This window comes from Antechinus flavipes, chromosome 3, assembly GCF_016432865.1.
Source record: "Antechinus flavipes isolate AdamAnt ecotype Samford, QLD, Australia chromosome 3, AdamAnt_v2, whole genome shotgun sequence".
Classification (NCBI taxonomy): domain Eukaryota; kingdom Metazoa; phylum Chordata; class Mammalia; order Dasyuromorphia; family Dasyuridae; genus Antechinus; species Antechinus flavipes.
The window spans coordinates 173,898,024-173,920,993 of record NC_067400.1 but is presented as its reverse complement, the minus strand read 5'-3'; the positions used below and the strand labels follow the sequence as shown (position 1 = coordinate 173,920,993).

The 22,970-nt window shown below is 37.6% G+C and overlaps 1 long non-coding RNA gene across 2 annotated transcripts; it reads left to right on the top strand.

Moving 5' to 3' along the window:
- The first annotated feature begins 363 nt into the window (after positions 1 to 363).
- Positions 364 to 22,309, top strand: LOC127553508 (uncharacterized). Of its 2 annotated transcripts, none has more exons than XR_007951760.1 (3): positions 364 to 1,061; positions 18,093 to 18,136; positions 21,673 to 22,309. It is a non-coding gene; the product is annotated as an uncharacterized LOC127553508 (long non-coding RNA). The 2 variants fall into 2 exon arrangements; XR_007951761.1 differs by lacking the exon at positions 364 to 1,061 and adding an exon at positions 1,069 to 1,200.
- Positions 22,310 to 22,970: the final 661 nt, after the last annotated feature.

Below are 22,970 nucleotides of genomic sequence, written 5' to 3'. Positions count from 1 at the left end.
AGTGGGACTACGGTCAAATGCTATGAAAGCATACAAATACTGACAACTGCAAGCTCATAAGTTTGTGGTGAATAGGGTGTGGATTTTTATCTACCAGTCATGTGAGTCTACTCACCAGGAAGTAGTTATTTAAATTCTGACCAGGCAAAAGGAAATTATTCCTTTCAGTAGGAACTGATAAAGAATGGGGTGGCTTAACATAATATGTAAGATCCATGAAGAAGGTAGAATCCATTTATCCAAAAGAATGCCTGCTCTTTAATAAGTTCCACTGACAGGTCACAGTCACCTTTTAGGCCTGTGTGGGGCAAGGTATTTTCCTTATATAGGAGAGTTCCTGGTTCAACTTGATTAACTTACTGGGTGGTGAGCATTTGGGACATTGATTCTATCTTACAATTGAGCAGAAACACCCATTGTTGCCTCTTGAAGGATGGCACTGCCCCTAAGATAAACTGGTTGGTTCCTTCTGTTGTGGAATGGATTGCTATTGGAAGTCATCTCTTTGTACTGACCTATAAAAAGAAAACTAGTTTGAGATGGACCATAGCTGCTGAAGGAAGGAATCCCTCCCCCACCCTCACCCCTCCCTTCAGCTCTAGCCTTGGAACTCTTTAACAGTTGACTTCTGACATCTGAACTAAAGGTTCCTGGGATGCTAAGCTCCTGGCCAGCCTTGAAGAATCTGCAGCATACTCTCAAACTCTATCACCATTTTATGTGGAATCACATAGACCAAGTAGCAAGAATTACTGGATCCTTGGATTTTCTGGGCAGGATAATCTCAGAATCTGCCTTGTAGGCAATGCCAGCTTTGAGGGGTGTCTCCCAAACAACCCTAATTTGACATTTAGAGATTAATTTTCTATTGAAAAAAATAGGAATTTCCTGAGCAGCAAAACTCTTGGCGAGAAAAGAAGATTGGCCACGAAGCTTCAGCAACTATGAAGGACAAACACCATGATGCAAGAGAATAAGGAACATGATGCTCTTGGCTCTCAGTAAGTCATTGGATAGTCCTGAGCTGCGAGTTACACATGCATTGAAAACTCAGCATGCAGGTAATCCTGATTCATTCACTGACTCTACCTGCTTCTCCTTTTCCCTGACCTGTGATAAAATATCACATTTAAAACTCCATACAGTTACTAACTGCTTTGCATCTATTCTCTCATTGGATCCTCAAAATATTTCTAGAAGGTAGGTGGCCATCAATATATTATCTGCATAAGAGATATTATCATATCAATATTATTATCTGCATAATAGAGAATATCTACATAACAGCTGAGGCTGTGGGGAATTGAGAGATGTGCTAAAAAGTGGCAAAGCTGGAATTTAAACCCAGGCCTAATTCCAAATTTAGTATTCTTGCCTCCATAGTGCTTCTCCTTAGGAATCCTTGTGACTGTACAATAATCTATTATTACATTGGGTCTAACAAAGTAGGGGATGCTCAACATCATAAATCCTACCAGGGCAAAATTTCTCATCACAGTGTACCTGTGTTCTATCTCAAAACAGTCTTGTATAACAAAGTGCTGGTCTTTCAGAAAGAAATACTTGGATCCAAATATTGCCTTAAATAGTAGCTAAGAGTTGGTGGGTAAGTCATTTAGACTCTCTTTACTTCATATTCTTTATAATAGGAGGGAGTGGGAGTAGAGGGCCCCTGAGATCCCTTGCCAAATCTTTTTTTTTTTTAATAACTTTTTCTTGACAGAACCCATTCCAGGGTAATTTTTTACAACACTGTCCCTTGAACTCACTTCTGTTCCGATTTTTCTCCTCCCTTCCTCCACTCCCTCCCCCAGATGCAGGCAGTCCTATATATATTATATAGGTTACAGCATATCCTAAATACAATATATGTGTGCAGAACCAAACAGTTCTCTTGTTGCACAGGGAGAATTGGATTCAGGAGGTTTATCCACTTCCATCAGAATACATTGCCAAATCTTTTTATGAACCTAGCATTAGGATGCTAATTGTTGTGTTCCTTAAATGTACACGAGAAGAGAACCATACTCAGATCCTGAGAAGTCCTTTAAATTTATGATTTTATGATCTTTACAGTGAATGGGTCAGACTAGATGGCCTCTGGCATCTTTTTACAGGAAAGCTGAATCTCTCTGGACCTCAGTTTCCTCATGTACAATCACAACCTAGACTTAATCTTCACAGATTTCTGTTAGAAAGGAAGGAAGGAGGAAAGGAAGAAAAGGAAAGAGGAAAAAAAAGAAAGACTGGAGTCAGAAGGACCTAGAGTTGAAATTCAGCCTCAGATACTAGCTGTATGGCCCAGGGCAAGTCATTTAATCCCAATTATCCCCCAAAAAAGAAAGAGAAAAGGAAAGGGGGAGAGAGAGCTCACTTACTAAATACATTTTTTGCCTCCTTTGCAAAAAAGAAGAAATTCTATCACATACATACACATACACACAAGTGTGAACATATATCCATCCCTTTGGGAGTGGGCCGTTTTGAATCACTGAGCAAATTTGTCTCCTGTTCAACATTGCCAGTATGGAAAAGTCAGTTTTGCTCTAAGCTTCAGGATTACCTACTTCATAGGCAGTACAGCTGACATGTTACCACAGGTTCTGGGGATTCTAGCAAAATAAGGGTATCCTTAACCATTTTGTGAAATTAAAAGTACAAGATTTTGTTTGTTTGTTTCCTACCAGGATAGAATGTCAGGAACTTAAGGAAACAAAAAGCCTCTAAACATTCCTTTAGCAAGTGATCATTCAGAAAATATAGTCACAAAAATTAAGTGTCCACTGAACACATTCCAGTTCAGAATGAAATCTTTCTGCACATCAAGATCAGGGACACATTTATTTATTTAAGCTCTCCATGCACTAGACAATTCTCTAAACGTGTAAATTGCAGAGAAGGGGTCTTCTTTTTAGTAGGAGTTCCCTCTTCTGGGAGTCCCCTATATCAATGAAATCACCAGTTTTTAATCCCTATCCAAATTTCTCAAATACCTTTCTGTATGCCTTTTATTTGCTCTTCCAACTCCCTTCCTGTTCATTATAGTTATCTGTGGAAATGTCTTATTCCCCCTTTTCAATTATAAGTACCTTGATCTAGTCTTTCCCCTTTTTATATCCCTAGTTTGTGCCTTGTACAGAGTAGCCATTTAATGTTTATTGGACTGAATTACCCACAGGTCTTATCTTGTAGATGATCAAAACCCAGGTTTCTCTTCTTTTTACTACTAATGGTGCTCATTATCACCTCCATCAAATTGTTACCTGGAGGTAAGTCTAGGAAGAGGAACATGTATAATGAGCAGGAAATAGGGATCATATCTGGGCAACTACCTTGGCAAGCCTTCTGAATTTCACTGATAGAATCCAGGCTGTGCAGACATGTTGCTAGGCAATGAAGGAAACCAGGAATTCTCAAGGGAGATGTGGAGTATTGCTTAGCAACCTTCATCGTTGTCCTATCACTTTCACTGAGACTGGACATAGCTAGGAAAATTCTGATATTTGTATTCACTCTTTTTACCTTTTCTAGAAAGACTTTGGACTGTTCAGAATATCAATAAGAAGCTGATTAAAAGGACATAGAACATGACTATAAATTACAAACCCTTATCATGAAATTTCTACTTTGGTAGAAAGTCAGTAAGTCATAAAGGTTTTGAAAGAGTTTTCAGATTATAAATCCTGTCTTTTATTAGAAGGGACAAATTAATTGAGCTTAAACTGATGATGTTGAGTATAGTTCCCTGCAGGATTGGAAGGAATAGCCAAACATTTGAATAGAATAGCTAGGGATTCTACATGTATATTCCAATTAGAATATATGAATATTGAACATATGAACATATGAATATATATGAAGAATGTATGATTTCATCAGTGCCCCTCCACCAATGAAAGTTATGACCTCTTTTTTGCTTACTGGATATAGAGGGAATTTCACTGGCAAAATCGGCCTGAAAAATTAAATTTAGATTTCTAATTGTATTCTGTGATCTCCAATATCTTCAGATGAACCAGGCTAATTTGAGATCTTTGAAGAAAAAAAAAACTACAGAAAATGAAATCATAATGATTACAATCACCAGATTCTCTTCTTTGGGTCAATAGCCTGTTGCAAAATTTGCAAGTGTGAAAAGAGGAGGCCTCTCCTTTCTCTCTCTATTTTCCTCTCACCTTTGGTTTAAGAAAGGAAAAACATGCTTTCCAAGGAAATGTGCTCCTAGCTGCAGTGACAAGCATTTTTTAGTTTTGTTCACTCATGCAGAAAAAGCCCTATGGCCATAAAAAAGATATATTAAAAAAAAAAAATAGTGTGTTCTCCAATCCTGCTTTGGGCTGAGCATGTCTGAACAAGGTGTAAGTGAGGTAAGCCCCTGTGTGGGACTGTCTGCTAATATATTCTGCAGTGTAAAAGATTCATCCTCTCCTTCACTGGAAGCCTTCAGAATGTTGTGGGAATGGCAGTTCTCCAGACACCATGCCAGGAAAAGTATGACGCTCAGGTACCTTGTTCAAACACAGCAATGAAACTTTGTCAGAGCATGAGTCCTGAAATTCTGCTTGGCCATTTGCATGACTCATGATGTCTTTTTCTTAAGTGATTTCCTGATCTAGGCTCCCTTGTCACCTAATACTACTCATTGATGACTAGGTACAAGATGCTGTCACTGATCATGGGACAATGACGCTAGAACTGAGCCACACCTTGCTAATTCCAGAGAAGCAGCCACCTCTAGGGCAGGAAGCCACTGCCCAAGAGGAATTCTGAAATCATAGAGAGAAGCCAGGTGTGTAGCAGACAGGAATGCCCCCATTTCTCACTCCCTGACCCGCTAAAATTATTCATTCTTATCTAAAATAAAACAAAGTAAACAAACAAAAAGCCCTAAGAAAAGTAAACAAAAAATCATAAAATCTTAGAATGTAAGAGGTGAAAGCTGCGGTGGACTAGAGTCATCTTAAACAGACTTGGGAGAGACAATAATTGAATTTTTCAATGTATTTTTTTGTTATTTATTTGTTTCAGTCTTGTTCAATACTTGGTGACTTTATTTGGGGTTTTCTTGGCAAAGATATTAGTGTGATTTGTCATTTCCTTCTCCCGCTCATTTTACAGATAGGGAAACTGAGGCAAATAGCATGAAGTGACTTGCCCAGGGTCACATAGCTAGAAAGTGTCTCAGGCAGATTTGAACTCCAGAAGATGAGTCTTGCTGATCCTAGGCCAGGTACTCTATCCATCAACCCATCTAACTGCTCTCATGCAAGCTTTTACAATTCCCAAACTGGCACATACCAAGGATCTGGGCTTGATTTCTTGTTTTATTGGATTGTCTATCCTTGAAAATGTTAATAACACAGATTAAGCTTTAAAAAGTATATGTTCATTTCTCATCTCACCACATTTCACCAATTACCCACTCCCTTCCAAAAATGGTGGTTAAACATTTACCAGAACATCCCTAGCAGTTCTGTAATTTCAGAGCTCTTTTAATCATGACTTCCTTCATTCCCTACTCTTTGGAAATATTTGATATTATTGAGAGAGCCTACACCACTGAAATCCCAGAAAAAGTGATGAGACAGCTTAGTTTACATTTTGCTTTTATTTCTATTGGAAGCTTTTATTTTTAGCCCTTATTTTTGGAGGAAAGGAGAAAAACAAGGCTGTCTCCTGCAGCAACTTCCTTTCTGGAATCTTCTACCTGTCCCTTCTTCCGGCTTTGTTCACATATCTTCATCATATTTCCATAAAATTTTATTGCATTTAGGCAAATGTAATACATGTTGGTGATAAGAAAGAAAGTCACATGTCTTCAATAGTAAATGAGCATTGTTATTGCTGTTTCCAACTCCATAATTTCCAAGGACTCCCTGCCTTGTCTGGTGATCTAAACCTACTCTAGCCTTAGCTTGTCCTCTTTGGGCACATTGATGATAAAGGTCCCCCAGTCTCCATCTTGTTCAAATGCCAAATGTATCCTTGCCCCAAAAAATTGTTTTATGGAGAATTGACACATGGTAAGAGCTCACCGGGTGGTCAGAAAAAAATGATACAAAGACTCTCAAGGTCTCTCAAGAACTTTAGAATTGATTGTATGACATAGGAGACACTAGCACAGGGCCCCCCAGCATCGCTTGCCCTTATCAGAGAAAATGCTGTGCTCTATGAGCAAAGCAGAATTGAATTAGTTCAAAAGAAATGTGAGATGCTCAAAATTAGAGACATCACCCAAATGTTTTTTGTTTGTTTGTTTTTGTGAGACAATTGGGGTTAAGTGACTTGCCCAAGGTTACACAGCTAGGAAGTGTTAAGTGTCTGAGACCAGATTTGAACTCAGGTCCTCCTGACTTCAGGGCTGATGCTCTATCCACTGCACCACTGCCTTCCCCCCAATGTCCACAGGGACTATTTGTGTCCAACCTGTGGCAGAGCATTCCGAGTTCATATTGGTCTGATCAGTCACCATCAGACACTGTAACTCAACTCTAACATAGTGATGTCATTTTGGTCCTTTTGGAGAACAAAGGACAATAATCATCCTCATATATCTGTTAAATCTGTCCATTTTCTTCTCTGTCTTTGCCTTCAGGCTGACACTGTGTGTTAAAGGCACTATAAGACATCCTAAACATATGGACCCCTTTTGGATTTGGGGTGAAAGGCACAGTACTGCACTTGTGATTTTATTGGTTTAAGGAAGTGCTGGTGAGAATTCCTGTATGAATACCAGACCACACTTTGTCTGCACTTTACAATCACATATTTGCCTGGGCCACTGAACAATTAAATGATGTCTGCAGTCACTCAGCTCGCCTATATAATAGACTTGAACTCAGACCTTGCTAACCCCAAAGCTAACTCTCTATCCACCAAGCAATTCTTTGCCTTTAAAGTTTTCAATTCAATCATTTTTCAATTGTGTCCTACTTTTCATGACCTCATTTGGGGTTTTTTTGGCATAGAGGAAGGGTTTCCATTTCCTTCCCCAGTTCATTTTACAGATGAGGAAACTGAGGCAAACAGGACTAAGTGATGGACAAGATTAAATGTCTGAGGTCGGAGATGAGTTTTCTTGCCTCCAGGCTCATCATTCTCTCCACCCAGTCGCCTGACCCTGTGAAGTAAGTCATAGGATCATAGATCCAGAGCTGAAAGGAACTTCAGAGGCCAAATAACTGAGGTCCAAGGAAGTTAAATTCAAGATTATATAGTAAGTCAATGATAGCAGGAAGATTTGAACCTACTTCTCTGGTCTCTAAGTCCGTGGCTCTCTTAACTAGGTAGCAAAGAGTTTGCTTCAAAAGATTTGAAATCAAGAAAGCTTGGGTTAAATCACATTTCAGCCACTGATTGTGTGACCTCAAGCAAGTCACTTTTATCTTAATTTCTTCATCTGTACAATGGGTATTAACAAAACCGGCTACACCCAGAGATTATTGTGAGAATCAAATAAGTTAATACTTGTAAAAGTGCTTAGCACAGTTACCGGCATTGTTATTATTAAACCATGGTGAAGTATGCAAATTGCACTCTATACCTTTTGGGAAAGTCATCACAGTTAAGGTGGAGCAGTACTGGTGTTTCCAGGTATGCTTCTGGAGGACTTTGAATCAGCCTTCTTCCTGGATAAAGGCTGGAGGGAAAATAGTGGCTTGTGAGGGAGATTGGAAGTGGAGTGGTTTTGGTTTGGGGCAAGAGGCATTGACAATTATCTGATCAGGCCCAGCCCTATTCCAGCTCACTACACCCTTACCAGAAACTTGGGGATTCGAGCAAAGGTTAAACCAGCCTTCCTTTGTGGTAAGTTTTCTCACTGTGCCTTTAAGAGTAGGCAAAGGGTCCTTCGGAGTCACATAAAGGAAGATGCTGGTCTGAGAATTTCTCTTCTACTTTTGGATAGAATTTTAACTGTACACTACAATAAAGAGAATCCTGGCTCTACAGTCAGAGGGGCCCACCTCTGATGCTTACTACCTGTGTGAGCTTACACAAATCACTTTTCCTTGGACCTCGGTTTCTCTCTGTGTAAAATAAGAGGGTTGGATTAGATAAGTTTAATACAATCAGACTCTTAAGAGTCTCTATTCCCACCTAAGCACAAGATCATCGCTTTGTAGCTGGAAGAGACCTCAGAAGCTATCTAGGACAACCCCCACCAATTGATAGATGGGGAAAGCAAAGCCCAATGAGGTAAAATTGATGAGGGCTAGATATGGGGTCCCCAAATGAAATTAGGGTTTAATTGAGGTCTAGTGGCAGGTTCGGGGTACAGGGAGTCAAACAGAGCTCCCCTGAAATCCCTTTGGATTCAGCGCAAGGATAAGGAGTTAAATGAAGTCTAGTGGCGGCTCGAGTCCCCAATAAAGGAATTTATAGGCCCAAAAAGCTAGATTGATGAAAGAGGTTTATTATGGGGTTTGGAAGTAAGGTTAAAGTATAGTTAAGGAAATAGGTGAATGTTGGAATCTTTTACAAACTGCTAACTCATTAAAATTGATAGATTATGGATCTGATCTTACAAGTATTAGCATTGTATTAATTAGTTCCTTGTTTTAGGTTCTGGCCCAAAACATCTTGTAAGATCAGATCCATAATCTATCAATTCTAATGAGTTAGCAGTTTGTAAAGATTCCAACAGGTGAAGGTAGAGATAAGAAGGGCACCAGACGCAGAGTTTCAGTGGACAGAGGCTGACATGCCAGGTATAAGGCTGGCATGTCTGGGACCTCTGCCAAGAGGGGATCCCAGCTTGACCCCTTTAATAATGGGAGATTTAGCTAGAGGGGCCTGTGGGTGTAGCCCCAAGTTGGCTCAGATCCTGGTGGGGCTGGGGCAGGCCCAGATCTATTGGAATTCAAAGGGACCAGGATTTGTGAATCAAAAGGTCCTTGATTGATAAATTACATCAACTAGGAGGGGTTGGGAATCAGAAAGAAAGGAATCTTAAAGGGCCCACACCTGCATCAAAATCACTAGATGATATAGCTAGATAGATAAATTCTCTGGCTGCAGGGTCAATGTCCTTTCTACTATGCCAGTCTTTGTGGCTGGACTTCATTTGCTTATTTTTACTATGTAATATTTAACTTGAAATTTAAACATCATTCTGCTCTTTATTCTATAATTGGCTTATTATGGCATGGAGGTCACCAGTGAATCGCTCAGAAGAAACATGAGATGCACAAAGTTAGAGAAGCCATCACAAATGTTCATTTACTGGTTGAATGACCTCAGTTTTCTTACCTGTTAAAATAGGGATACAATACTTGAGATACTTATCCTTGGAAGTGTTGTGAGGCACAAATGAAATAATATATGTAAATCAAAGCACTAAGTGTGTAATGCCGGAGAAACTGAGGCAGGAGAGAGATTAGAGAGTTTTTAATATTTTATTAATGGGAGAGTAAGATTGACTGGACAGGACTCTTGTCTCAGATTATCCAGTCAGACAGAGATAAGTATACTGGGACCAAGGAATTCATATTGGTCCCAGGGCTGGAGGACCCAAAGAATCCAGCATCCAGCATACAGCTGCCAGACGCCATTCTCCAGCCATGAATGGAAGAACCCCAACTTCTTAAATACCTTTTTGGAGACAAAGAAGAGAAAGGGAGGGAAAATTGTTTTTTTTTTTTTTTTTTTTTATCAGGGAGGGGAAGCCATAAAACCTAAAAATTCCAGAGACAAAGAAGTAAAGATATCATGGGTTAATCTTGGAATATTCTAAAGGAATATTGTAAATCCATAAAAGAGTCAGGAGAGCTACTCTTTTATCTTGCTAATTTATAACCTGAGAACGAATAATCCTTAGTTTTACTGGGTCAGAGACAGAACAGTTAAGGAAACTGAGACAGGGAAACTGAGTCAAGACAGTTAAAGAAAACTGTGGCATAACAAGTGAACTTCAAAGTGTATATAAATTCAACTATTATTATTATTATTAAATTTCCTGTAACTGAGGCCAACTGGCAGAATCTATCAAGATGGAAAAGTTTTGAATACTTGTCTGCCAATGGGACTGAGAAGCAACCTATAAAAATTCAAAAAAGGCTCAGACTACCAGGGGATGAATATGAGGAGTTATTGTAACTCACCAAGATTCTCTCTCTAAGTTATAAAAGAATTGTGGCCCTTGTTAGTAGATTAGTACACTAACAAAATTACAGGTTCCAAAAATATTGAAAGAAGTTCTACAGTTTTTACAATATAGATAAATATAATTTAGGACACATTACAGCTAGGAACTCCATTTATCCAATGAAAAAGAAGCTAGTCACCTGCTCAGATTATGTCTCTGCATGTTAAAAGTGAATTCACAAAAATAAATTTTTAAAAAAAGTTTTGATTCTATAGAGAAGTCCAAGAAGGAGAAGGGATTGGGAAAGGTAAACAGAGGAATAAATTACTTAATTGATAGGAATTGGCCAGGTATTCTAAGATGATCATGACTTTTTCTGGGCTTGCCTGAACAATCCAGGAAATTGTGGCATTCTCTCAACATTCAAGTTACCTTTGTACCAGAAAGCCTGCTCTGATTCATCAGAGCCACAAATAAGCACCTTTAGCAATGTGAAGTCTCTCACAGACCTCTGCTCCACCCTCCACTCCTGCTATGTACTATAAAAAAGGAAAGGATAGGGGGGAGAAGAAAAGAATGGGGAACCCTGCAGAATTGGTTTTAGTATATGTTATTTCATCTGATAGAATGTGAGCTCCTTAAGAATAGGGATTATTTATTTTTCTAGTTTGTATTACCAGTACCAGGAATATAATCAGTGCTTAATAAATGTTGTCTGGTTGATCTTAATGGCTAAAGACCCCTCCAATAGGTCCCTTAGAACAAAGACACTGAAGGTAAAAGAGATAAAGGTGATAGGAGAAGGGTTTATGATTACATGTGACATGCGGGGACAATGGCCCCAGGCCCTGTGAATGGGGCCTGTGTTATTTTATCAATCCCCTGAATGAAGGCACGGATGGCGTGCTTTATTAAAGTTTCTGATGACAAAAAGCTAGGACTTCGTAGCTAACATGTTGAGTGACTGAACTTCACAGAACAGAACTGGCTAAATCTAACAAGATGAAATTTACTAGAGAAAAATGTAAAATCTTGTACTTGGGTCTAAAAAAGTCAATTGTATAAATCTACTACGGAAGATGTGTGACTTAATAGCAGTTCATCTGAATAAAAAAGATCTGGGAGTTTCATTGGATTACAAAGGGACTATGATTGGACAAAGTGATATAGTGATTACAAAGCTAATGTGATCTCGAGTCACATTAAGGAAGGCATCATGTTCACCTAGGAGACTAGGTACCTAGGCACCTAGGGAAATGATAGTAGTCTCACTCTACTTGGGCTTAACCAGAGCATATGGGAAGTAATTTTTATTCCCACACTTTAGGAAGTGATTGATTAGCTGAAAAGTGTTCAAAGGAATGAATGGACCAATTAAAGGAACTAGGGATGGTTAGCCAAAGAAAAGAAGACTTAAAGTGGCCATAATTGCTGTCATCAAATATTGTAAAAATTATATGAAAGAAGGCTAGCTAGTGGACAGAGTGCTGGGTTTAGAGACCAAAAGATTCATTTTTATGAGTTCAAATCTGGCTTCAGACTCTTACTAGCTGTGTGATCTTGGACATGTCTCTTAACCCTATTTGCTTCAGTTTCCTTATTTGTAAAATGAGCTGGAAAAGGAAATGGCAAACCACTCCAGTATTTTTGCCAAGATGACCCCAAGATGGGGTGATGAAGAATCAGATATAAGTGAACAAAAACATATGGAAGAAGGATTAGCTTTGTTCTGCCAAACACAACTAAGAACAATGGGTAGAAGTTACAGAAAGGCAAACTTAGACTTGATTTCAGAAAATTTTCCTTAAAATTATAACCATCCACAAGTAGAGTGAGCTGCCTTGAGAGGTAGTAGGTTCCCCCTCACTGAGAAGTTTCAACCAAAGGTTTGGTGATCATTTGCTGGATATGTTGTAGCAGGAATTCTCTCAGAGATATGAGTTGAACTAGATAACCTCTGAGGTGCTTTCCAGCTTTGAAATTTGGAAAATCAGTCCTCTAAGTACCAAAGAAGCTCATTATTTGTCTTTCCAAGCTTCCTTCTTTCTGTCTGACCAGTTACCCCATCTCAGGGACTCCATTTCTCTTGTCCTCAAGCAGTAATCTATGTGTTCAAAGAGAGGTCTGGAGATCCTCAGCCTTATTATTTTACTTTTGTTGCTGACTATCCTGTCTCCAAGAAGACTGATGACATTATGAAGACAATATTTTGACCAGTATGTGAATTGGATTTAAGTGAACTGGGCAATATCTTCAGCCTTACTCTCTCTTCTAGACTTATCCAAGTTCAATGGCAAGACCTTGGTGAAGATGACTGGGGATGACCCCAGATGCAATGGGAGACCTTGGCCTTTCTAAATAAAGTTCTTGAGCAGAACCAAGAGAATATTGTACATAAAAACAAGATTATGTGATGATCAACTCTGATGGACTTAGAATGAGGTGATTCAGGGCAATTCCAATAGATTTGTGATAGAAAGAGACATCCATATTCAAAGAGAGAACTTTGTTATTGTTGTTTATTTGCTTGTTTTTTTCTTCTTTCTTGTAGTTTTTTCCCCTTTGATCTGATTTTTTTTTTTTTTGTGCAGCATGATGAATATGGAAAAAAGTTTAGAAAAATTGCAATGTTTAATCTATATCAGATTGCTTGCTCTGTTGGGAAGGGGGGAGAGGGAAAGGAAGGAGAAAGATTTGGAACACAAGATTTTGCAAAGGTGAATGTTAAAAATTATCTTTTCATGTATTTGGAAAAATTTTATTATAACTCCAAAAAATAAAATAGAGTTCTTTCCTAGATCTCAGCTTGTTTGAAGCATGCCTATTCATTAATGTACTGTAGCATGGTGCCTAGAGAAGTCTCCTTGGACATATAATTTTTGATTATTACTACCATCTCCTCCATCCTTCTGTTAAGCCAATCCAGGCTCAGCTTCATTTGGTTCTGAGGCCATTCTCATTCCTTCCTTTGCCTCAAATTTCTAAATCATATATAGATTTCGAATAACCCCATTACAGTACTCAGGGAGCCAGAGTAATGAAAATTTAATTGACTTTACATACACTAATATTTGTTCTCTTTTTGACAGAAAAAGGGAAAATAGGTTTGGGCTGAAGTGGTGAATCCCTGAGGGGGATGGGTGGAGTAGGGAGGGCTGTGGTTACCCAAAAGGGGAAATGTGAAGATGTGATCTTCCAGATGTGAAGAGAGGATTAATGGTAAAGAAGAATTTTTTTTCAGAAAAAAACCCAAAGATCAGAAAAGCAAGAGGGAGAATTATAAATGAAAGTAGGGACAAAAATAATCTCTCTTGGCTCTTGGTCCTAGACTGTATCTCAGAAAACATACAGACCAATAGTATTTTTGCCATATAAATCCAAATGGGGTCATGAAAAATTGGACATGACTGAAATGACTGAACAAAAATAATTTTCTATATAGCTGATATCATGCATACAAATTTAACAAAGAAGTGACAAGTTACTATTGCTTGTTTAATTTTGTATGTCAACACGTTTGTGGCTCCTGTGTGTGCTAAGCATTTTTAAAAAATATATTGCTGTTATTGAGTCGTTTTCATTGTGTCCAACTATTTGTGATACCATTTGGGATTTTCCCGAGCCCTCTACTCTTCTCTGTTCATAAGTTCTCACTTGGTGAATCTTAGGTCTTCTACTCCTCTTTGGCTATGTTACCTCTTGATTACTTCATCAGTTCCCATGGATTAATCCTGTTCTTCTATTCTTCTCTATCTATGAATTATCTCTTGGTGATCTCAGCAACTCTCAAGGGTTAATCTTGGGCTCTCTACTCAGTCTATGAGATCTCTTGCTGAACTTATCTATTCCTATGGTTTTGACCAGATCTATGGAAATAACTACAATCTACATATGCAGCCCTCACTTTTCTTCTTAGCTCTAGTTTTGTATCACCTGGTATCTGCTGAATGTCCTTCTACTCACCCAGGTTTGAAACCCAGTTTCATTCACAACCCTTTTCTTTTCCTTCCCTAATAGATAATAAACCATATCTTGTCAATTCTAATTCCACGATATCATGTTCTCTTTTTCCCAAATCATCACTTCTTGTCTAGACTGTTGTAATAGCCTCTTTTCAGTCTCTCCATCTCATCTCTCCCTTTTTCCAATCCATCTACTACCCAGTTGCCAAGTTGACATTCCTAAAGTACATGCTTGACCATGTCACTCCTCTACTCAGGAAGTTTCACTGCCTCCCTTTAGCCTGTAGGATAAAATACAAATGCCTCTGTTTGCATTTAAAATCCTTTACATACTTTATGCCCCAGGCAAAATGACCTATTTGCTATTCTCTGTAGAAGACATTACATTTCTTGTCTATACCTTTATACTGTTTTCCCCCATGCCTAAATTGCTCTTCCTTCCAACCTCACCTCTTGAAATACTTATTTCCTTTCTAGTCTTCTCAGTTCAAGTGACCCCTTCTCATAAAGAGCATTTAATGACCTCCCTAATTCTTAGGGCTCTTGCCCAGGTCACTTTGCATTTGATTTGTATGTATTTTATATTAAATATTTTCTCCTCCTCCCATAGAACATACAACCCTTGAGGGTAGGGACTGATGCTTTTTTCCTTGTGTCTTAAGGGCCTAGAATAGTGTAAGAGGCTCTGTTGAATTAGAGACGCTTCTGTTTTGAGATTTTCTTGGCAAACATACTAGAGTAGTTTGCCATTAAGTTAGATAGACTTGTCCAGCTACTAAGTAAGTGTCTTAGGCTGGATTTGAACTCAGCTTTTCTTAACTCCAGACCCAGCACTCTTAACTACTGGGCTACCTAAGCTGCCTAAATACTCTACAGATCTTTATTAAAAATATTTTTTGACCATTCTCCAATTGATAAATGGTCAAAGAACACGAACAGTCAATTTTCAGATGAAGAAATTGAAACTATTTCTCATCATATGAAAAGGTGCTTCAAATCACTATTGAGCAGAGAAATGCAAATTAAGACAACTCTGAGATACCACTACACACTTGTCAGAATGGCTAAGATGACAAGAAAAGATAATGATGAATGTTGGAGGGCATGTGAGAAAACTGGGACACTGATACATTGTTGGTGGAACTGTGAACAACACCAACCATTCTACAGAGCAATTTGGAACTATGCCCCAAAAGTTATCAATCTGTGCATACCATTTGACCCAGCAGTGTTTCCACTGGACTTATATCCCAAAGAGATCTTAAAGGAGGAATGGTGATTAATACCTATTTGATTAATTGAATCATAATATTCAGTTCCATAATAATAATTACCCTCTATAAGAAACTATCCCTTTAGGTCATTTAATCTCATATCTGCTTTATTGTTTTATTGCTAATTTCAGACTGCTTGGGAAATGAGGACTGTGGGAAGATTTAGCCTCTTAGGAGATTGTTGGAATCCTTACAAAGTGTTAAATTATTAGAATTGATAGGGACAATAATTATCTAACTTAGCAATGTTCAGTATGATTGATCTGATCCTACAAGGAGATGTTATGGGCCAGAACTTGAAACAAGGTACTAAGTGGAATTGAGGAGACAATGTTTAAATCTAGTTTAGAATTGATTTAATCCTACAGCAAATAATGGTTTTCCAGTGATATAATGATTAGTGTGTACTCAGTGTACAGCAAGAAACTCTCAGGGCCAGGGAGAAGAAGCCCACTCTTGGAGGCAGAGACAGATTCATTCCATATGTTCCACCTTTGTGCTGGCTGGAGACATACAGAGGGAGCTAGGGGCTGAAGCTCAAGACTTTGAAGGACACAATAAAGGACTGGATTTTAACTCCTGGCTGCGTTTGAAGTGATTATTACTCGGAACTGAAACTAAGGCTGCCTCCAGAAAACCTCCCCAAGAAACCTGCTCCCAGAGAACCATTATATTTTAAAGAAGAGAACACCACAGGAGATAAAGGGGAGGCATTCCTTTGAGGGATGGAAAATATACACCTCCAACTGAGAAGAGACACTTTTGGGAGCTCTTTTCCTCCCCACCATTCCTATAGTACAGTTAACACAAATCAAGGTCCTGGAACTTTTTGACAACTGAGGGGTCTGGAGGGAGGGGGAGAGGCGTTAGGGAAAGTTGTAAAGAAGTGAAAAGATAATTACTTTAAAACATAGCTATAGATGGAAGCATATCATATTAGGAACCTGGAGATTAGAACTCTTCATACAATTTGTCTCTGTAACTGAGATTTTCTATGAAAGCATAGACTTATTTCAAGATGTTGGATTAAATGAATGGGTACAGAAATTCAATTGGTGCTTACTATATGGTATTTCTACTTATTCCAAATATTCCATTCTAGCTTTAAACCTTAATCAATTGATTAGGAACTTCTACTCTGAAGATCATATATATTTTTGGTTATATATCTTCTGGAATTACTCAGGAGAGCTAATTCAAAATCCCTTCACTGGCACTAGATAGATGAAGAATAAATCACTTAATCTCTCTGATTTTCACTTTCCTTCCCTGTAAAAATGGGGATAATACTACATCCTCCCACCTACTTCATTTGGACTTTTGTGGAGAATGCAGAGAAAAGAAATGAGAGATGCCCAAATCTAAAGACATCTCTATCCCAAAGATTCAAATGGATTGTTTGCTTCTGACCTGTAGTAGAGCCACCTGAGTTTGTACTGGACTGATCACTCATAGTCTAGACACAATTTACTTTGACCCCAACATTGTGATGTCATGAATACTCTTTAAGTATAAAGGACAAACAACAGTGATTGTTGTGAGGAAATTACTTTATAAAATTTAGAGTGCTATGAATATGATTATCAAAAACTCCCTCCATGTCTTTCAAGATTTCCCTATTCAAACTCTGACCTCTATAGAACTATACACAAAGTGCAAAAATAATTTTATTGTATATTAACTTAGGTGATAGTAGTAGAGAGTCAATTTGGGGACCATGCAGCCTTCTTCACATTGCCACTGCTTCTTCCTTCTCTTTCCATCATCTAAGGACAAAGAAACCTATCCATAAGTAGAGGCTAGGCTTCTGTGGGAAGATTTTCTGGATGCACAACAATAGCCCATCTCAACTAAATAATTTAATCCATAGAAATAATAATTTCATCCAAGAGAATAACAATAATGAGACAACCTACCAAATTTCTGGGATGCAGCCAAAACAGTTCTTAAAGGAAATTTTATATCTCTAGATACTTACATGAAAACAATAAAGAAAGAGAAGATCAATGAATTGAGCATACCACTAAAAAAGCTAAAAAAAAAAGAACAAATTAAAATCCTCAATTAAATACTAAACTTGAAATTCTGAAAGTAAAAGGAGAGATTAATAAAATTGAAAGTAAGAAAACGATTGAAATAATAAACAAAACTAAGAGTTTGTTTTATGAAAAAACCAAAATAGATGCCCATTATCATCATTACTATCACCATCAATATTGTATTAAAAATGTTAGCTTTAGCAATAAGAAAAGAAAAATAAATTGAAGGAATAGTAGTCCACCTCTTTTTTTGTAGAGGCCCCTAAACTATCCCAAAGGCTTTCAATAGATTTTCCTAAGATTGGGATCGTATATTAGCCTAAGACTTTGAATAAGCTATCCCAATTCCTAATTTCTCATCCTAAGGTAATTTACAAATATCTTATAGTTATACCTTCAACACCATGACTTTTCCCATCATGGTTTTAGGATATTGTAAGTTGGCATAAGAAATTAACTGGGAGTTTGGGGAAATTTTGTAGAAACCTCAGATAACACACAAAGACCAGGAGATGACACAGAAAAAATTTAGAAATTCAGAAATGCATAAAATATATGTATAATATTGTAGAATATCAATATTTTTTATCCTTTAGTACCCATAATAATTCAGACTTTTCTAATACAAAGGCAAGGCCACAAATTTTTATGTGGCTTTTCCAGATAGTGGGAATACCATGCCACTAACCTTTGTGATATAGAAGGGATAACTGTACTTTTCTCTCTCTTGAAGGTCTGCTCAGGAGTCAAAACAAAGAATTCAGGAGTCTCACTGAGGTAAGGGTCTCACAGGGGTAAGCAGCTGGCAACATTCTTTGGGGAAGCAGGGCAAGAGGAAGTAGTGGGAATCAGCAGTCCTTTCAATAAGACACCACAATATAATGGAAAGAACACTTTTAGTTGAGCCAGAGGACCTGGGTACCACTCTCAATTTTGCCAAATACTAACTATTGGACATTGGACAAATCACCTGACTCTCTAAGTCTCCATTTTCTTTTCAGTAAAATGATGACAAGAATGTTTGAAATACATTCTTTCTCTCATTCTCTTTTCTGGAGAGCAATTTGGAACTATGCCCAAAGGACTATCAAACTGTGCATACCCTTTGATCCAGCAGTGTTACTCCTGGGCTTATATCCTAGAGAGATACTAAAGAAGGAAAAGGGACCTCTATGTGCAAAAATGTTTGTGGCAGCCCTCTCTGTAGTGGAAAAGAACTGGAAACTGAGTGGATGCCCATCAGTTGGATATTGGCTGAATAAGTTATTGTATATGAATATTATGGAATATTATTTATCTGTAAGAAATGATCAGCAGGATGATTTTGGAGTGGCCTGAAGAGACATACTACATGAACTGATGCTAAGTGGAATAAATAGAACCAGGAAATCATTGTACACAGCAACAAGAAGATTATACTATGATCAATTCTGACAAACATGGCTCTTTTTAACAATGAGATGATTCATATCAGTTCCAATAGTCTTGTGATGGAGAGAGCCATTTGCTCCCAGGGAGAGAGCTGTGGGAACTACACATAGTACTTCACTTTTTTGTTGTTTGTTTGTATTTTGTTTTCTTTCTCATTTTTTTTTCCTTTTTGATCTGATATTTCTTGTGCAGCATAATTGTGGAAATATGTATAGAAGAACTGCACATGCTTAACATATATTGGATTACTTGCCATTTAGGAAAGTAGGTTGGGGAAAGGGAGGGAAAAAAATTGGAACACAAGGTTTTGCAAGGGTGAATGTTGAACATTATCCATGCATATGTTGAAAATAAAAAATTTTAATAAAAATAAAAATAAAAAATTCAAAATATCTACCTCCTGGAATATTCATTCAACAAACAATTATTAAGCATTAACCATATGCAAGACATTTGGGATATAAAGATGGAAATGAAATAGTCCCTATTCTCACAGGGCTTACATTCTGCTGGCCAATGTGGTATAGTGCAGAGCGGACTGCATTATAGCAGTCCTCTGGTATAGGACTGGACTTGAAATTTAAATCCTTCCTCAGATAGTTGCTAACTGTGTGACCCTGGAAAGTCACCTTAATCTCTAAAACTATCAGTTTCCTCATATATCAAATGGGAACAGGAAGGAATAGGGCTTACCTCACAGAATTAGTGTGAGGCTTCTATGAGATAATGTATGTAAAGTGCTTTACAAACTTTAAAATATTATGCAAATACTCCATTGCCATTAAAAAACCCCAAACAAACTACAAAAACCTATGTAAATATCAACTATTATTACTCTGCTGGAAGACTCAAATTGAGATAATACTTGGAAATTAAGATGACTGAGAAAGGGCTCATAGAGAAGAATAGATAGTCCAGTACTGATTTCTTGGGCATACAAAGGATCAGACTAGTGATGATTCAACAAAGGAGATGAAAAAAAGATCATTTATTTAAAGAAATCATCTAGTTCAGTGCTATTTTTTACATAAGAAGAGAATTAGTGACATACCTAAGATCGCCTATGTAAAAGCAAATGGCTGGGTGGATGTCCCCAAAGTCTTAGTACATTTCAAATCTTTAGATGTATAAATGGAACAAGATTACAAAAACAACAGCTAGAAGATTATGTATTTTTAAACACGTGTTTCTTATTAAAATTCAACATTTTGTCAATTTCCAAGCTTTGTAAAACCTTTTAGTGATACCATGAAACCAACCATAGATGCAGAGAAATCTTGAAAAAATTTACTATCCATCTCTAGATAAAGATGGGATGGACTTGGAATTTGGACTAAAACTTTTTTTTTTTGTTTGTTTTGTTGATGTGACAGATAAAGGAATGTGTTTTGCTTGATGACATATTTGCATGGAGTACGGGGTTTTTTGGCTTTCTCAGTAGGTAGAAGAGGGAAAATTCAGAATCAAAGATAAAATTGAATCAGTTATTTAAAAAAAAAAACTTTCAGTAACTGAAATGGTTTCTAATCCTAGTCTTTGTAATTTTGTTACCTAGCCTTTTGTAATCCTTTCCTTTAAGGTCATCCAAAGAATGAAGTTTTGATTTATACAAGACTTCACTAGAAAAAAAGTGTAATGTAAATAGACCTGGTGACTAAGGTAGCCAAGTAAGAGGACTTCCCCTCACTAGTCTGAGAAAGTATCAACAGACACTGTCACACGAGTGACATAATGACAGGGTCTTTTAAGTCCTTTTGCATAAGACTATTTTATGGCAAACTCATAAAAGGCAAGGGCTCACATGGAGGTCAAAAGAAGCAATATATGGACACTGAAGGTTTCTCTGAAGAACTTTGAAATCAATTGTGAGTCTTAGGAGACACTGGCATAGAAGTGTCACCCCATCAAAAAAGGCATTGTGCTTTAGGAGAAAAGCAGAATTGCAGTAGCTCAAATAAAATGTAAAATGTGTAGATTAGAGCCATCACCACTTCAAATGTTCATATGGACTATTTGCTAACCTGTGTAAAAGCCTTCCCAGCTCGTATTAGTCTAATCAGCATAGTCAAATACACTGTACCTTGACCCACCACTCAGGGATGTTATTTTGATCTTCAAGAACAAAGAACCAGTACTAGCCAGTCAATGACAGGGTGCCCCATCTCTTAAAAATTAAAATAAATTTATGGTTTAAAATTTATAAATCTAAATAAGTATAAAATAAAAATAAGGAATTAAACTTGTAAAAAAAAATGGTAAATTTCTAGCTTTTACATCTCTGAAGTTACTAATTCAAAACTGCACTAAGATTTTTGGGACATCCTGTGTATGTGAAACATTTTGATAACATCTGTACAATCTCTAAAGCATTAGTTTTTCCCTGTGTATTTAAATGGATGTTTGAAGGATTTATCCTGATCCAAAAGACAGATAAAATATGATCTTGATTAAAGGATGAAATCTGTATTGAGAGGAATAAAAGGTATATTTGGATAGATAGGTTGCCCATTCTCTGAGAGTTTTCATCTAATTGAGTAAACAAAAGTAGCATCCTAGGAATTATTTGAGAAATCTGATATAGTGGAACGAGCTCTGCCTCTGGAGGGAGAGGATCTATGTGCAATCCTAATTATGCCATTTGCTACCTGGTCTTAAAGGATATTACACAATGGATAATATTTCTATAGGCAGTGAAGATAAGAAGAAAATTCTAAGGGGAAAGGGGATGCATCACACTATAGTGGGAAGAAGCAAATACACAGTAACAAAATGGAGATAGTTTTTCAAAGATAATGATATTGATGAATGATGTCTTGACATTTGAAGTTGGATTTAAGTGAGGCAGAATTGCATAAAGTTGACAGCTTCACTCTCTTTTCCAGCGTCATTGAAGTCCAGTGGAAAGACAAAAAAGTCAAGAAGATTGGTGATGGCCTGAGATGCAATGGCCATCTTGGATGGCTGACCAAGCCGTAAGCACCCCAGAGTACCTGCTTCAGCCTTCTTCATAGTGAGAGAAATAATTTATTTGACCCCTACTTTATTCTAACCAATATTAATCAAATTTGGTATTTCACATCACAATTCTTTGTAAAAGTCCCCTGAGCTTTAAGTTACAAAATCTAAGTTTACTTGTTTAACTATAAGAAGTTAACTAAAGGTCCTCCAACTTAGTTTTGTTTTGTCATGATGGCCAAGCCCAGTGTGGCTGAAATCACAATTACATGGAAAATCCCCCCAAAATATTTTTGTATTTCTTGCCCAGTAAAAGATGACCATCTTATGACCACTTAGATCACTGACTGTGATAGCTCCACCCAACTTGTTATTCTAATGATATTTATATTTTAGCTTATTTATATGATAACCAATGGGATTCTGTTCTCTGTTTAGCATAACTATCACCCTATAAAAGTATACCCCTAAAGAGAGGTGGCTTCTCAGATCATGAGGAAGCTCTGAGGTTCACTTCAGTAGAGGGAACCATGAACTCTTTAATAAAGTGTCATTGACTCAGAACTCTGCTTCAGTCTCTTATTATAGACGAGATAATTTTAATCACAACAATTGTCATCAGAACAAATTCTCATCTGTCACTTCCACCCAGGTAGGTCTTTATATGCTTGAGGTACCTCTCTCCCTAATTCACTTCTGGGCCTAAGGCCTGTGGGTTACCCTCCCTCTGGTTTAGTCTGTCACTGGATGTGGCTTTGCACCTGCTACAGCTTCTTGAAGCCACAAAAGAGAGTTGGATGACAAGTAGATACCAAAGGTGGGTGAGCAGCCCTAAAGAGGGCTCAGCAAACTCTCTCACTAGAGATGTTAGTCCTCTTTGAATGTCCTTAACACCTTATTAGATTAGAGGGTAAAGTCTAAATTAAGGAAGAAAGAGGTAGCTTAGACAGTTAGGGTGTGGCCAATTTTTAAAGGGCCTTAAAATCAGGCAGAAAGAAATCTGGGAAAATATGAACTCTTTAAAACTGACTCATTCATACTGAGTCAAATGGGAAGGGTTATATAATTTATGATACTGCTGTGGCAATCTTCCCCTCTCTCCACCCAGCTACCACAACCCCTTTCGCATGAGCAAACAAACAGCTGGTAAAACATGATTTGAGAGGGAGATTTTAGAACTGACTTTTATGCTCAGAGCATAGTTTAACTCTTCTCATAGAATATT